Source organism: Durio zibethinus, chromosome 13 (assembly GCF_047325235.1).
Source record: "Durio zibethinus cultivar Kanyao isolate XHJ-2024 chromosome 13, ASM4732523v1, whole genome shotgun sequence".
In the NCBI taxonomy this organism is placed as follows: domain Eukaryota; kingdom Viridiplantae; phylum Streptophyta; class Magnoliopsida; order Malvales; family Malvaceae; genus Durio; species Durio zibethinus.
The window spans coordinates 2,900,237-2,918,935 of NC_143174.1; positions in this window are offsets into that span (position 1 = coordinate 2,900,237).

The window sequence follows — 18,699 nt, forward strand, 5'->3', positions numbered from 1 at the left end:
GTTCCTTTGTAATATTCAAACCCAATAGTAAGAGTTAATGTTATAATGTTATAGTAAATGTTTTTATTTGAAACATCATATTAGCAAAAGAATTGAACGATAAAAATTTGCTCATTATATATATATATAAATATATATATTACCATAAACCATACATGTAATAAATCATCTACAATCACTATGAATGTCTTCCCCAAATTACTTAATTTCGATTTAATGACATCTAAAAAAAACTCTTTCAATCCAAATAATGAATGCTGTCAAAGTATTTATATGTATTAAAACAATTATAAAACCTTAGTCATTCAATTGCAACAATTGCAATGTGAATGTACAAAACTTTTTTTACTCTTTCTGTCTCAAAATATTTGTTATGTATTGACTTTTACAGAGTTTAAGAAAAAAATTTTGACTTTAACAAATTTAATATTAAAATTTAAAATTTGTTATTAAAATTCCATGATTTTTAATGTCAAAAAGTAAAAAAAAAATCATAAAAAATTTTAAAATATAAAAAGTAAGAGTTTTAGATGTTCAAAAAAGAAAATAAGATATAATTTTAGGGCATCTCAAAAAAAAGAAAAATAGATAAAGAAAATGGAATAGAGGGAGTAATGTTTTTAATGCAACTAGTTTTTGTTTCATCTTTAAAAATTCATATTAATAAATAATTTTTTTATGCTATGATAATAATGATAAACACTAATAATTTAATTTTTATTTTAGTATAATATAAGTAAATTTTGATAAATTTTTACATAATTTTGATTTTGATTGCTTTTGATAAAATTTTAATAACTTCTTATACAATTTTAGTAATTTATGATATAATTTTGGTAATTTTTTATAAAATTTTAATAACCTTGTGATGAAAATTTTTGTAACCTTTTATAAAATTTATCCTAAGGTTTAAAAGATAAAATTTTTAGCTCCATTTTTACTAGTAACCAAGATTCAATTTCTGACAACTTCAAATATAAAATGATTTATCAATGATTGATAATTAAATTATTATTGATTTATTATTATATTATCAGTGATTTACTATTAAGCTATCAATGATATATTACTAAATTATCAATGCTTTACTACTAAATTAACATTGATTTACTACTAATTTTTAAATGATTTACTACTAAATTATGATTAATTTATTATTAAATTATTGATGATTTGCTGCGTACCAAGTTACTGATGATTTGTTATAAAATTATAACTGATTTACTATTAATTTATTGATGATTTACTATAAAGTTATCAATGATTAACTAACTTACTATTAAATTATTACTGATTTACAACTAAATTATTATTGATTTACTACTAAGTTATTAATAATTTATATCAAAATTATTAATAATTTATTATTATGTTATTATGTATTTACTACATGTTTTCATTTATTTGCTATTTAGTTTCGATTATTTACTACAAAATCATCACATATTTATTACAAAATTAACCATGATTTATTATTAAGTTATTACTTATTTATATTAAATTATCCATGATTTATTATTAAGTTATCATTGATTAACTATTAAGTTATTGATTATTAACTACTACTAAGTAGTATTGATTTTGCTTTAAAATTCCTAACTACTAAATTATTATTAATTTTACTATTAAGTTATTTATAATTTAATACTAAGTTTATTAATTGATTACTATTAAATTGAAATTGATTTACTATTAAGTTATCACTAATTTATTATTAAGTTATCAATTATTAACTATTAAATTATGACTTATTTTTTATTAACCTATAATTGATTTACTAATATATTGTTATGCATTTACAATTATAAAACATGAAATTTAAGAGTTCACTAATAATATATGAGATAATTTTCTTTTTATATAATAGCATTATTGTTTTATTCAAGTTTATAATTTTTTCACTAATTTTTTATTGAATATGTTCATGATAGGTTTATCTTAACCCCTAAAATAAAAGTATTGATTTCGTTTCTACTAATACCCATGGTTCAATTTAGCAACTTCAAATATAATAAAAGTTATCAATAATTAACAATTAAGTCATCAGTTACTTGTTTTTAAGCTATAAATAATGTACTACTAATTTATGAATAATTTGTTATTAAGTTATAAATTATTTACCATTAAATTGTTGATGATTTACTACTAATTTACAGATAAATTATCACTGTTTTACAATTAAATTATTAATAATTTACTCTTACATTATTAGTAATTTATTATTAAGTTATTAATTTGCTACTAAATTATCAATAATTTACTATTATATTTTTATATATTTATTGTTATGTTATCATTTATTTACTACTTAATTTTTAATTATTTATCTTAAAATTATCATTGATTTATTACTAAATTTTTTATAATTTACTACTAAGTTATTATTGATTTATATTAAATTATGTATAATTTTCTATTAAATTATTATTGATTAATTATTATACTATCGATGATTTATTATTAAATTATATTGATTTATTTTTATGTTTTCAATAAATAACTACTAAATTATCAATTATTTATTACTAATTTATAATTTATTTACTATTAAGTTATTTATTATTTATTATTATTAATTAATTACTATTAATCTGAAACTGATTTACTATTAAATTATCATTAATTTACTATTAAGTTATCATTAATTTATTATTAAGTTATTAATAATTAACTACTAAGTTATCATTTATTTTTGTTAAGTTATCATTAATTTAGTACTACGCTATGTTTTATTTATAATATATTATAATTGATTTACCATTAAAGTATTATGCATTATTATTGATTTACTAAAAAGTTATCAACTTTGACTACTAAATTATCATTCATTTATTATTAAGTTATTACTAATTTACTATTAAGTTATCGATAATTACTACTAAATTATACTAATTACATTTAAGTTTTAATTATTAAATACTAAGTTATTAATTATCCACTACTATATTATCATTGATTTATGTATATTCAAAAAGAAAGTAATCACGATGTATGCTAGATAATGTATTTATAAGGTAGAGAAAAAAAGAAGAATAAGTTCACATGTAAATAACCTAAAAAGCATGAGTAAATGCTTTTAATTTATTATCAGTAGTTTAACACATAATAATAAGTTAAAATCATAACTTTTTATATAATGCAAGTATTAAAACTAAATTAAATAAATATATACAATATATATTAATTCAACATTTCTAAGGTATTCTTCAAAATTTTTAGTTCATTGTAAAATAGTATATAGTAAATAAGTTTTATTACTGATTTGATTAAATTATTAAGTGTATATACTCCCGTACCCATTAGCAAAGTACAATTACATATAAAAAAATTAAAAATTTTGGAGTGTTCTGTCGTCAATAAAAGTAATAACTTTTGCCTTATAATTCTATCTTTAAGTATATAATTTTCGGTTAAAATTTTGTTATATATGTGATAAAGTAATAAGAACAAATTTACTAAATAAAATTTATAAAAATTAAACAAACCAAAATATTAAAAAAATATTACATTGATAATAATTACCCTTGCATTCTCCATAAAAATTTTCTTCTTCTAAACAAAAGGATATTATATTTTTAATTGTTTCTTTATTGTTATTACCATTATTTAAAATGGCTTTTTAATAGTTTGATGCCAATCAATTTACATTTGGAAAGAGTAAAGAATATTATAAGAAGTCATAACAATTCAAATAATGTTTAACTCTATATTGTCTTCTTGAAATGTTTGAATTGTTTGAATGAAATGTTTGAATTGTTCCTCTCAACCCATATAACAGTAGCTTGATCAATAAATGAATGGTTATAAACTTGTTGATCTATATTAAAATTTCTACAATATGAATATAAAAATCTTCGAAAAAAAAGATTTATCCTTTAATCTTTGTAAAACTTTGATTTAAGAATTTTCTTCTAAAATTTTTATTAGTATCTCTATATTTTTATGCTAAAATTTTCATTGTTTTGTGTTCTCACTCTTTTTTGAAATTTATAACCAGTGTCATAAAAATATAGCTAAATAACATAAATTAATCAATTCAAACCTGAAACAATTGAAAACTTAAATTGAGTATAAATAAACCTTTTACCCATTTTAAATTTTAATTTAATTAAAAATAATATGACATACACAATTATAAAATATAAACTAACTTGACTCGATTTCAATTGATTTTAAAAATTAACAACCTATTAGTTATTTAAAACCTAAAATAATTTAACATAATCAAAATCCTAATTAAAATAGTAACTTAATCAAAATCTAATATTTCTTATTCATTTTTTGTAACAATTTAAAAATTATTTATTTAAGTTTTTTTTCTTCATCTTCAATATCTTATTTTTATTGTCTTTGATGTTAAATTAGTTAATTAATTTTAAAAGTATCTCTAAAATGAAATTACAATTATAAATATCTAAGTATACTTATTTTATTTAGATTTAGGACAATTTGGATCTAATTTTTTAAATGAAGAAAAACATGCACCACACTTTCAACTTTTCTTCAAAAATATTTTTTTTTAATTTTATTTAAAGAAATAAAATAAAATAAAAATAAATAAAAATAAACTAAAAATAAAATAAAAAATATTAAACAATTCTAATCTAATTAACAAATAATAATAATAATAATAATGATAATAATAAATAAATAAATAATAAAAATTAAAAAAAAAAACCTGGGAACTGCTCGGCTCGACTCGGTTTGAGGAAGAAAAATGGCTCGGAGACGCTGGTCGCACACGAGTCGAAAACGGGTTGGTGCTCGGGTCGGGTCGAATCTTGGTAAAACGTGCGGATCCTATAGGTTTACTAACGCAAAAACGATATCGTTTTGGGGAGGATATATAAGACTGAAGGTCAGTTTTTTCTCACAATTCCCTTATCATTTTCTCTCTCTTCCTTTCTTTTCCTCTCCCCTCTGTCTAAACCAACGAAGAACTCTGATTGAATCTCATCGAATTCTGAAAATTTTCACAGGAATCTGAGTTTTTCACTGAAAGTTTTTCAAAAATCTGATCGATTTCTAGAAATAGTCATAAAAAACTGGGTATGTGCCGAAAAATTCAAACTTAGTAGGAAAAATCGTCGAAAAATTCAAACTTCCCAGAAAAATTCAACCTAAATCTGAAAATTTTTCAAAAATTTCCAGAAAAAATTCACAAAAAAATTCTACAAAAATTCCCATCGATTCGTATAGCTGTTCTAACGCACCAAAACCCTTTTTAGCTTATGTTTCTTCTTTGCGTGTGTCTTCTGTTCTGTTCCAGCCACTATTTATAGGGATTGATCAGAAGAGTTTCTGATCAATCCCTATTCCCTTTTGGATTGAGATTCAATCTTTGAATCCAATCTGGATTCTGATTGAATCTCAAATTCACAATAAAACTCAAGTTTCTATCCCAATCCAACTCCAACCGGTAAAGAAAAAAAGAAAAAAATAAAATAAAAAAATAATAAGGATAATATATTAATTAATAGATAAATAATAATATTATAGATAAATAATAATAAAGTATATATATGTATATTAATAGATAAATACTAAAATATATATATATTAATAAATAGTAACAATAAATAAATAATAAATAAATAAGATACAAAAAATAAAAATACCAGAATAAAAAATAAAACAGACCTACCTATTTGGACCAGGCCCAATTGATCCGGGCCTGGATCAAATTGGGTGTCTACAGTTGCTCCTTTTTGCACATTTTTTGTGAAACAAAAATTGCTCAAAGACGTAGACACCCATTCAAGACTCCACTCGACCTCTTTTTTCATTTTTTTGTGTTAAAAATTTGATCAAAACTCCTCTAATCAGAGGTTTAATGACTTTGAAATTAAATAAAGCTCCTCTAAACAGAGGCTCAACGACTTTTGAAAAATAAATGGCTCTTCTAATCAGAGGCTCAACGACTTTGAAAAAATAAATTGCTCTTCTAAACAAAGGCTCAACGACTTTAAAAATAAATTGCTCCTCTAATCAAAGGCTCAATGACTTTTGAAAAATAAATTGCTCCTCTAATCAGAGGCTCAACCACTTTGAAAAAATAAATTGTTCCTCTAAATAGAGGCTCAACGACTTTGAAAATAAATGGCTCATCTAATCAGAGGCTCAACAACTTTTGAAAAATAAATTGCTCTTCTAAACAGAGGCTCAATAACTTTAAAAAATATAACCAAAGCTCATATAATCAGAGGCTCAATAACTTTTGAAAAATAAATGCTCCTCTAAACAGAGGAATCGTAACTTTTGGAAAGTAAATTGCTCCTCTAAATAGAGGCAACCACGACTTTGAAAAATAAATTGCTTCTTAACAATCATGTTCAAAGGAGTTATAGATCGTGATTGAAGGAATTTTGTAGTGGGAACTCAAAGATTCGTAATTTGAGTTCAACATTTAGAAGTTCAGATTCGCACAAATCTTTCAACTTCGTAAGAATTTACTGAAATTTGATTCTCAAAATTTTAGTTTCATTCAAATTTGTAATATCTCGAGATTTACATTTGCAACTTGCAAGACTCGCATCCAACATTTAAAGATCCTTATTTGAATTTTGGAGATTCACATCCAAAAGTTCAAGGCTTTTCAAAGGTTCTCATTTGGAATTCATATCCAAAAATCTAAAGCTTTTCATTTGAATTTTAGAGATTCACATCCAAAAATTCAAAGCTTTTCATATAAGTTCAAAGGCTCACATGTAATAAAACTTAGAGTTTCACATCTAAGTTCAAAGGTTCTCATTTAAAACATTAGAAATTCATATCCAAAAAGTTAAAGCTTTGTATTTTGGAGATTTACATCCAAAAGTTCAAAACTTTTTATTTGTTCGAAGATTCAATTCGATGAACTTTAGGGTTTCACTCCTCAAAGATTCTCATTTGAGTTCTCAAAAATTCTCATAAAAATATTCATAATTTTTTCAAGTGACTCAAAAATTTGCATGAATGAATGTTATGACCAAAAATGCAAATGTCTTCTTAATGATGCAAATGCAACAGCTTAGATTCTCATAGTGCCATGCATGTCCAAACAAAGTTTAATTCATCAAATTATGTGCTTGTACTATTCAAGCAATGATGCCAACATGATATATATAATGCGGATATTAATAATGTCATGAAATCCTAAATAATTATGGTAATATGGCTCTCAAAACTCTACCATTTCATATTTCTTCCTTGTTCAGTTTCTCAATAGTTTGGAACAAGTTTCATCAATTGATCATCACTTAACCACCATTCATGAACTTCTTAGCACTAACAAATTTCAGAACAAGTTTCATCCACCATCACTGAGTCATTACTCATAGGTGTCTCAGCATTAACCATTTCAAATCAAACTTTATCCATTGATTATTTTCATCATTCAATCATAACTCGTAAGTCATGTCGATTAATTTATCCTTGTATTCATCACTTAGTCATAGCACCTTTTCAATTTTTTGCATTCTTTTCATTTATTGATCAACCCAACACTATTTTCATCATTTGATCATACCTCGTGTTATCTTAAATCATCCTTCTTAGATTTTTACGATCTCTTCATTTTTCTTTATCATCTTGGATTTCTTTTTAAAAGAATGCAAGACTCTTTTAAACATATATTTATTCATTCATTATCATTTCAATTTTTGACAAATACAATGCAATCAAATATTTTCTTGATTCACTTTAGGGGTGTGAGAACAAAATAACAGATAGTGTATTGGGAGAAAAACAATCAATGAGAAGTGAGTCTTAGTGCAAAAAAAAATGGGGAAAAAAATAAATTGGTTGTATGTCATTAGGACAAATGAATATTCAGATAATTTTTAACATTAATTCAAGATTCTTTTTCAAAAACTCATTCCATTGATTGTCAAAATCATTTTGAGTTCATCAAACTTTACCCAAGCTTTGGAGGATCTTTAGATACCTTAATCTTCTATATATTTGAACTGTTCATCCAACTTTCAACTCAGAGATTTGGTCTACCCAAATTGCCCTTTTGGGTTTTCAATTTGAGTCTTCTTTTTTTTTTCCTTTCATATATTTTTTATTTTATTTTATTTTTTTTCACTTTTAATCTTTCTTTTTCATCCATTTTCCCTTTTTTTTTTTCATTGTTGATATCTCTCACACATTAATCTTTAGGGCAATAACATGATTCCATAATGAGCATGCTTTTGCCTAACATATGATTATTCAATTCAAGCATTCACACTTGATCCAAATGAATTTTTCAAGGTTGTAATGTAGGCCATGGTGTGAGATCATGAAAGAAATGGATAAAATAGGCTCAATATATATGTTTAAAGGGTTTAAAACCAAAGGATCATCATTTGATGCAGCTTGGCATTTTGCCTCACTCTACATCATTTTATTACTTTTCTTTTTTATCTCATTCCCTACACAAAAAATTCTTATTACTTTGCCTCAATTTGCTTGTGGTATTTTTCTTTTCTCTATTTTTTTCATTTTGCTTTGCTTTATCTCTTTGAGACGTTTTACGATTTTTTATTCCTTTTTCTTTTTTCAAAAATGCCTCAAATGTGAAGGATGATCCTTGGTCAGAGTTCTTTTAAAAAAAAAAATAATAATAATAGGCTCAAAGGGGTAGCAATGAATGGTTTTTCAAATGGTAAAAGAAAGATGGCCCTTTTTCATCTCAATTGCAAATACTTTTCTCGAACATCATCTATTAAAAGAAAAATAAGCTCATAGATCTGTATAAAAGATTGCACATCTTCAAGACATATCTATTTCACCTTTAGCAATATCTTAGTTTTTTTTTTCTTACTCAAACCATCTCTTCATATTAGTGTGAATGAGTTCTCAAAATTAAATTTCAAAATTATTGTTATCATTGTCTAAATATTCATCATCTGAAATTTAAGAACGAAAATGAAAAAAATTATGAAATGTGACAAAGCATGAAACAATGGTTGAGTGAAAAGAAAGAAAAAAATGTAATGAAATGCATTAAATTGTCTTTTATTAAAATGATAACAAATGAAATCATACAGCTTAAAAGAAACCTAACATTACTCTAAAAAAAATCCTAAAATGATAAAAAAACTTTCAACCAGCCTTATCTTCATTCTCTAAAATTATGCCCTAATGCAATCAGGTGAAAGATCTTTATTGACATTTTGTCCCTCGATTTATTATAGCACTTCAAGCCTTTTCTGATTAATGTGTTCTTGATTTTCACTCAGAGCATTAACATTATGATTTGGTAGTGGATTGCCACTAACATTAGGTGTTGTTGTTTTTTCTTGATCAAAACTTACCATTTCATCTTTGATTAATCGTTACACCTTATGCTTTAAAGTAGTATAATTTTTAGCAGAATGGCCAACAATTTCATAGTGGTAGTCGCAGTGAGCTGTAGGATCATATCACTTAGGATAGGGTGGCTTAAGTGGCTCTACATGACTGAGGGCAATCAAATGGCTATTATAGAGTTCTCGATATAACTTCGTATAAGTCATGGGGATTGGATCAAACACAAGTTTTTCTCGAGTAATCTGTTGCTCTCGTGAACCACTTGCTGGGTTAGTAGAGTGAATTTGGGCTCTTACAGGAGTTTGAATGTTAAGGCTATATGTAAGATCTTGAAGGCTAAAAATTGATCGATATGTGGATGAATAAGGTAGTTGTGGAGCTAGCTAGTATGGGTAGGATGAGGCATTATTCACAGCAAGATAGTATGAAGAGTAACCTTGGGGTGGATAGGGTTGATAACCCCTGAATTGTTGTCTATCAAAGCTCACATCTTGAGCTTCAATTTCTTTCTTTTCTGATGCCTTATTGGTTTTTTCTCATTTCAACTTGCCATTCTTGATGACACTTTCAATAATTTTTTCAGAGATCACTATGTCGATGAAATTCTTTGTTGTATTTTCTATCATCTTTTCATAATAAAAAGATTTCAAAGTGCTGACAAACAGTACTGTAGTTTCTTTCTCAGTCAGAAAATGTTATACTTGAAAAGCAATATTCCTTCACCTCTGAGCATATTCTTTAAAAGTCTCATTGATCTTTTTCTTTAGGTTTTGTAAAGATAAATGATCAGGGGCTAAATCCATGATATGTCGATATTGACTGATAAAATCATAGGCCATGTCACTCCAAGAATGGATACGAGTTCTATCTAACTGGATATACCATCTAATAGCAGAACCAATAAGAATGTCCTGAAAAAACATGCATTAATACCTTTTCGTCATGAGCATAGGCTGCCATCTTTCGACAATACATGGTAATATAAGTTTTTAAGCATTTTGTTATCATATTTTTCAAATTTTGGTACTTTGAACTTATGAGGAATGATCACATCAGGGACTAAACAAAGTCCAGCAGCATCAACTGAACCATAGAAACCAATTCCTTCCACAGCCCGTAGCCTTTGTTCTAGCATATTAATTTTAGAGTTTTCCTGAGTTTTTACTTTTATCTTTTTTTTGTCTTTTCCTTTCAGTTCATCCAGATTAGGGATTTAAATTGGTTCAACTTTCTTTTCAATAAAGATAAGGTTCACATAGCTATGATAATGCCTTGGATTAGAGGTTGATGGCATTTCAGAATATGTAAGATATGTGAAGTGTTGTGGTGGAACTTTTTATGTAGACTGGACTTGAGGTAGACCAAAACCAGATGGATATAGGGGGTCAGTCACTTCTTACGATGCAGGGCCTTGTTAGCTTGTGTTATCTTCTACTCATTTCCCCTTATTTAATTTGTTGAGAGCATCTAAAACTTTACTTAACTCATTCTCAATCTTTTCCTAAGCTTTTTTCAGTTTTTCAAATCGGTGAGAATTTTTTAACTTCATTTGTTTGGCTCTAGATCTTGTGTTGTATCAATGAATAGGGTTCACGCTAGATGGAGCTATCCTTAAACCTTTAGCACCATAATTATGATTAGAAATGCTATGCTATGCTTTATGTATGATACGTTGATGTATGAATGAAATGTACATTTTCATGAATGAAATCTAATATGAAATGGATGTTAAAACATGATCATGAAAATAATACAGATGCACAAAATCAGACAAACAACATAGTTAGTTTCATAGATAACTGAAAGTGATGTCGATGCATAATGTTATATATGATAATGAAGATGACGCATAAAGTCAGATAATCAAAATGATTAGATAAACGCCCTTTTGTGCCCTAGTTTCAGGGTATATCTATTATTGGATAAAAATGGCTCTATCTTAAGGTTAGGCACTTCTAAGGTTCACTTATATGTAGTTCAAGGCTAAAGTCTAAAGGTTCCCAAATTGGTCCTTACATCATTATCCGTCACAGACTAGTAAGGCACCCCAATCTTCACCTATTACAGGCTACAAGCGAAAAAGGTTCAATTTGAGTGGGAGTATTTCGCTAGCCACTACGGAGACATTAAACCTCACGAAAGTAATAGGTACTTTACTCCCTCCTAGAAGGACGAAACTCGGGTATAGAGCTCATGTTATGCATATGCATATGAATGACATAATTAATAAAGTAAATAAACATGAATGAATAAAAAATCTATGCAAAAAGGTTCAATTTTATTAGGCTTTTGGATAACACAAATTTATTTGTTGTCCTGACTCTCAGAGTTTCCCAGTGGAGTCGTCATGTTGTCATAACGCCTAGATCCGAAGATCTATCACTAAACATTGACTTGAATGAGTTGTCACCAATCTTTTTTTATCTAGGTGCGATTGACCACCTAAAGAATCTATCTTTTTAGGAAACACCTAAGTTTAAGGGTCCCTAAAAGAATAGGTTCGGGTCTACTAACCAGAATAAGGTTCAGGAATTCAGTTACGTGTGAGAAAGGTTATAACACCCTCACAACGCCCATCAAAAGATGGTACAAACTTAATTTTGTGTTATCCAATAAGCCTTAAAAATTTATCAAGTAATTAGTTATTGAAAATTATTCTCAATTGACTCTAATACTTTTAGCAAAAAATTGAAAAAATCCCATCACCTCAAAAGTATGCAAGAAAACTACTGTTTTACTTGCAGAGGCTCCATCGTCGGATTATTTAACATTAAAAAAAAATCAAGAAAATAAAAAAAAGAGAAAAAAATGATTACTTTTGTGCAGAAAAAATTGATACTTTCAACTTTTCTTCAAAAATCCATTTTTGAAAACTTATTTTTAAGAAAAATTGATACTTTCAACTTTTTCGCAAAAATATTTTTTGGAAAGCTTATTTTCAAGGAAAATTGATACTTTCAACTTTTCTTCAAAATATTTTTTAGAAAGATTATTTTCAAGAAAAATTGATACTTTCAACTTTTCCTCAAAAATATTTTTTAGAAAGCTTATTTTCAAGGAAAATTGACGCTTTCAACTTTTTCTCAAAAATATTTTTTTTGAATTTTATTTAAAGAAAATAAAATAAAAAAATAAATAAAAAAATTAAAAAATTCTAATCTAATAAATAAATAATAATAATGATAATAATAATAAATAATAAATAATAAAAAAAAACTTGAGAACGACTCGGCTTAACGACTCAGCTCGACTCGACTTGAGAAAGAAAAACGGCTCGAAGACGTCGCTCGGGGCATCGGTTCAGCTCGGGAAACTACTCGGAGTCGTGGGTCGAAAGTGGGTTTATGCTCGAGTCTGGTCAGATCTTGGCAAAACGAGCAGATCCTGTGGGTTTGTTAACGCAAAAACGACATCATTTTGGAGATGGTATATAAAGCTGAAGTCAGTTTTTTCTCACAATTCCCTTCTCCTCTTCTCTCTCTTCCCTTTTTTCCTCTCCTCTCTTTCTAAATCGACGAAGAACTCCAGTTGAATCTCGTCTGATTGTGGAAATTTTCATCAGAATCTGGGTTTTTCACCGAAAGTTCATCGAAAATCTGATCGATTTCTAGAAATAGTCGTCGAAAACTGGGTATGTGGCTGGGAAATTCAAACTTGGCTAGAAAATTCACCGAAAAATTCAAACTTCACCAAAAAATTCAATCGAAATCTGGAAAATTTTCAAAACTTTCCAAAAAAAATTCATAAAAAAATTCTCCAAAAATTTTCACCGATTCCTAGAGCTGTTCTAATGCACCAAAACGCTTTTTAGCTTCTGTTTCTTCTCTGTGTGTGTCTTCTGTTTTGTTCTAGCCATTATTTATAGGGATTGATCAGAAGAGTTTTTGATCAATCCCTATTCTCTTTTGGATTGGGATTCAATCTTTGAATCCAATCTGGATTCTGATTGAATCCCAAATTCACGGTAAAACTCAAGTTTCTATCCTAATCTAACTCCAATTGGGTAAAGAAAAGAAGAAAAAAAAATAAACTAAATAATAAAATAAAAAAAATAATAATAAGGATAATATATTAATTAATAGATAAATAATAATAATAATAGATAAATAATAATAAAGTATATATATGTATATTAACAAATAAATACTAAAATATATATATATTAATAAATAGTAACAATAAATAAATAAATAAATAAGATACAAAAAATAAAAATACCAGAATAAAAAATAAAACAGGCATACCCATTTGGACCAGGCCCAATTGATCCGGGCCTAGACCAAATTGGGTGTCTACATTAATAATAAAAATAAAGTCATTTAAATTAAATTTTATAAAAATTAGTAATTGTATTTTAATTAGTCACCTTTAAAATTTTTGAAATTAAAATTTTATTAAGGGTTTAGTCAATCGCTTTTAGCACTTGTTAGTTTAATTATAAAAAAAAGTTTAATAACAAAAAAAATCATTTAAATTAAATTTTATAAAAAAATTTATTTAAAATATTTTAATCAATCACTTTTAATACTTTTAGAATTAATTTTTGAAGATTTTAATAGTCTAATTTCTCATAAACTCTATTTTTAAATTTTAGTTGATTTAAATTAAATTTAAATAAATTAACAAAAGTTATATATTTAAAAATAAATTTGTTAATTTAAAATTTTATAAGAATATTTAGGTTGATTACTATTAATATTTTTGAAGTTCATATTTTTATATATAAATGATATGCTGCAACTCTTTAGTGCAGGTTAAACCATTATAATGTGACTAAAAAGCTAAAATGTTGTTGATATTTTAGCAAGGAGAGCTAGCTGCAACTACCAAATAACTTAAGCTCACTACTTGATCTGCTCTTATGGAGTTCATAGTCATTGAAATCAACAATGACTTCATGTAGGATTTGTTCCTTCCTTTGATAGGGAAGACAATACTTTTGAGGGGCATTTGGTTCAAGGAAATCTACACATTTTCGTTCGAAATCTTACTATTGGGTATTTAATTCCAAAGTTTAATTTAGGGTAATCTGATTTCAAGAAAAATTGATAAATTTTTAACAATACTTGAAGTCCTAGAATAAAAAATATACCTCTCCCTATGGTATTCCAGGATTCCAAGGGAAAAATAGCATTATTTTTAAATTTAACTTGAATAAAAAATTATAAAATAGCTATTACCCTTTTGATTTTTTGAAGAAAATTATTTAATCCCTTATTTAAGGTGTTTTTGGACAACAAATGCTTTAAATAATCCCTTTTAAAATGTATCAGTGGATTTTTTTAAGGCATTTTAGTCTAAAAATGCCTTAAATAATACACATCAAATTTTTATTTGGCTTATTTAAGGTATTTTTCGATAAAAATGACTTAAATAATCCTCTTTAAATATATCAACGAATTTTTTAAAGCGTTTTTAGTCTAAAAACATCTTAAATAATACCTTTCAATTTTGAAAGATCTTATTTAAGGTGTTTTTTTATCAAAAACATCTTAAATAATCAATTTCATTATTTATAAGAATTAAAAGATAAAATATAAAAGTATTGGAGTAGCTCAGTTAGTTAAAGCATATGATTATTAACCATAAGGTCATAGGTTCAATTTTTTTCTCTAGCATTTTAAGTACTTTTCAATGGATTATTTAAGGTATTTTCCCAATAATAATAAGATTTTCCTTCCCATGGATTGTTGTCTTAACAAATAAGTAATTGTAAGGGAGAAATCTTGATATAATTCAACAAAGTGAGGCGTACCAAGCCATAAAATAAGAAAAAAAATACATAATTCTCATGTTTATAGGATTAAACAAAGGGATTCGCAAATAAAAGTGCAAAAACACCTTAAATATTTTCTTGAAAAAGGCTTAAAATGCAAGAGAGAGATATCAAACTTTATGGTTAACTGTCATATGTTCTAACTAATTGAACTGCTCTAGTTTTTTTATATTTTATCTCTTAAATCCTATAAGTAATAAAATTAATTATTTAACGCTTTTTTATTCAAAAACACCTTAAATAAGCTTGTTCAAAATTGAAATGTATTATTTAAGGCGTTTTTGGACCAAAATCGCTTTAATAACAAAAAATATCATAAATAATCTCCTTTAACTTTTTGAAAGGTATTATTTAAGGTGTTTTTAGCCTAAAAATACTTTAAAAAATCCGTTGATATATTTTAAAGGGGAAAACACCCAAAATAAGTCAAATAAAAAAATTAAAAAATATTATTTAAGGCATTTTTTAATCTAAAAATGTCTTAAAAGATTCGCTGATACATTTTAAAGAAGATTATTTAAAGTATTTTTGATCAAAAATATATTAAATAATCCCCTTTAAAAAAATATTAAAAATTATTATTAAATAATCTCCTTTAAAAAAATATTAAAAATTATTTAAGGTATTTTTTATTAAAAAAACCTTAAATAATTTCTTTATATTTTTTAAATGGTTAACAATCATCATATATATATCAAGGTGATTATAGTAATTATTCAAAATTTAATATATGTAGATTTCTCTCAATCAAATGAATGAATTTAAATATGAAATATCTTAAAAATAAAAAAACTTGAAATATCACACTTTTTAAAAAAAAAATTTTTTTTTTTTTTCAAAATGTAAGATTACACGAATCAAATATCTACTTGTTGTTTTGTAAATATCTTATGTTGTTTTGTAAATATCTTATGTGTAAACTTCAAGTCTTGATACATCGTAGCAGATCTTTTCTGAAATCTCGTTTTACCTTTTGGAAGAATACCGATCGGTCAATATCCTAAAGATCAAAAAGAAAACCATAGGCAGCACATATAGGCTGCAAGGGAATAGTAAATACAAAGGAAAAAGAATGGTTTCCTGACTGATAATTTTAACTGTACCTAGAGTGGTCCACTATATCTAAAATAGGCGAAAAAAAGGTGGTGTCAAAGACTAGACTTATTCGGTGGCCGAAAAAGAAAGACTACACTTCTTCACCTATAAAAGGCTAGCAAATCTTCTGCAAATTTTCCATCTCCTCCGTAAGGAATTAATACGTAAGTTCAAGGTATATAGTATTAGATACTCTTAGTGTCTGAGTTGGGTTAAATTTTAAATCCACAATAGAAAAAAAAAATAATTAAAAGTAAAGATAAATAGCATTTTTTGCATTTGTAATACGTTGCTTAAGTTAAAGGTCGACTATAAGAAATTAAAAGAAAAGTGAAAAATGAGAAAAATAGAAGAAAAAATAAAATGAATCAATAGTATCTTAATAATTTTATTTATAGACAAAAAGTAAAAAATTTGTGAGGTAAAATAATAATGTAATAATGTTAACATGATACTATATATGTTAAATTGATTCAAAAGTTAAAAATATTTTTGATTATATATTAATAGCCTTTAATAAAAAAAAAGAATTAATTTATCCTTTAAATCCAAAAATAGTCCTAACAGATACTAAATTGCTTAATTAGATGGAAAATATTACTATAGAGATTAATTCATATATATTCATAATTTGAGATGTAATAATACCAAAAAAATTGATTTGAGGATGTAATTAAGATGAAAATTTTTCGTTTAATAAAAGTTTAAATGAGGGGAGGCTAGTCTATCCCAGGATTACACCGCAGATTTTAATGAAAATTTACCTTGAATTTACATATGGAGACATGAAAGTGTTTAAGTTGTGGAAGATGGTACAAAATCCGTGTATATATATAGTATACTTTTAGTTCACAATCTTATTCACATGCCCATTTTGTAGGCCGATAAGTCAGACTTGTTGATTGAGACTTCTCTTCACAAAGCCTGTATGCCATCTGCCAGGGGCCTGAAATACATTGTGTTAACAATATTGAAGGTCTAGTCAAAGTTTTCTATCCCTTAATTTCTGTTAGGAACTCACCTTTTACAATTTTACAGGCTGTGGGAAATGGGAATGGAATGAATTTATAATTAAATTTTGAGCACTTAGGTACTTGTTCACTTTTTTTAACCAAGGAACATCAATTTTGGCGTGTACTACAAAAACTGCCCCAGTACACTATTTTCATATAACAGACAAAAGTTACAATAAACATTGTTTGTCAAATCAAATAACAGGGTTCTTATTCTTCTTCATTGAGAGGCTCTAACTCTATATACCACAATTACAAAATAAAAAAAAAATCAATATAAGTATTATCCTCTGAATGATCATATATTCTCTTTGTTTTCCCAAACGGGGGCTTGGATATATTATTTTAAAACAATGTAATCTGCATCCTAATACAATGGCTTCTATAGCTAGCTAGGTTCATTCATGGAATAGGAGCTGACATGAGGTGAGGCATGCCTTGCTGATCAGTTCATACATACTTTATTCAGATGCCTTGAACTTGTTGTGAGGTTAATTAGTTTAATTTTTTAAGACTCCCTGTCACAGATTAGTTAAGATATTGTCGTTGATGTGTATTTTCATGTTCACAAAACTGCTGGTATATATGAGTTTTAGGTTTGAAATTAGTGGAACGTCCCGCGGCCAGTCATTTGCTGACATGATTCGGTATGGTGTAGATCATATCAAGCAGATGCATGGGATGTGGTTTTGAATCTTATACTAGTAGTGTTCTTGATAAAAGAAGCAGACAGGAAGAAGAGAAAAGAAATAAGTCCAAAGATCGATACAAGCAAAACATGCTTTTGATGAACTCAATCAACTGCTAGGGTCATTGGCTATGCATGCCATAGCAGCAATATGCACCACAACTTTTTCAATGAATTGTTTTAGTCACTTACATTATGTACACATCCACTTGGTTTTTGCTCTTCAGATAATGCATAAACAAGGTGGGTTTTCAAGGATTTGCAATATAGACCAACTGACCCAAGTGATATATGAAATCTTGCAGACTGTTCCTTCCCTTTTTTTCTCGTTTTCTAAAAAACGTGATAAAACCAAATTGATTGTTGTAAAATTTGCAGGACTTGGCTTGTCGAACATGATGAAAAAGTTACTTCACACTATGCCAGAGCCTTGAAGAAAAAATGGAAAAGTGAAGGTTTCTCATCTAGGCTTCAACTGTTGTTGTGATGATCAGTCTTATTTCTGCAGTTTCAGTCGGGCTCTTTGTTCTCCAGTCAATGTGTAAGTAAAGTGGTTCTTTCAGATTTACAAAACAGACCAAGTGATAATTTGTGAATTCAAATGCTGTAGAACATAGAATAAATACAGGTTTGGCTTGATTTGTTAAACCTAATCAAAGAAAAAAGTTACACTAAACCACAGTGCTAGAGAAAAAGGAAAAGTGAGGTTTGCTCATCTAGGCTAGAATTATTGTAGTAAGTTCGAATTTTGTTTTTCTGCAATTTTAACTGGATTTTTGTTCTTCAGTCAATGTGTACATAAATAATGAGGTTTACTTTAAATTTCTTAATTCCACATCAAAAATTAAGTG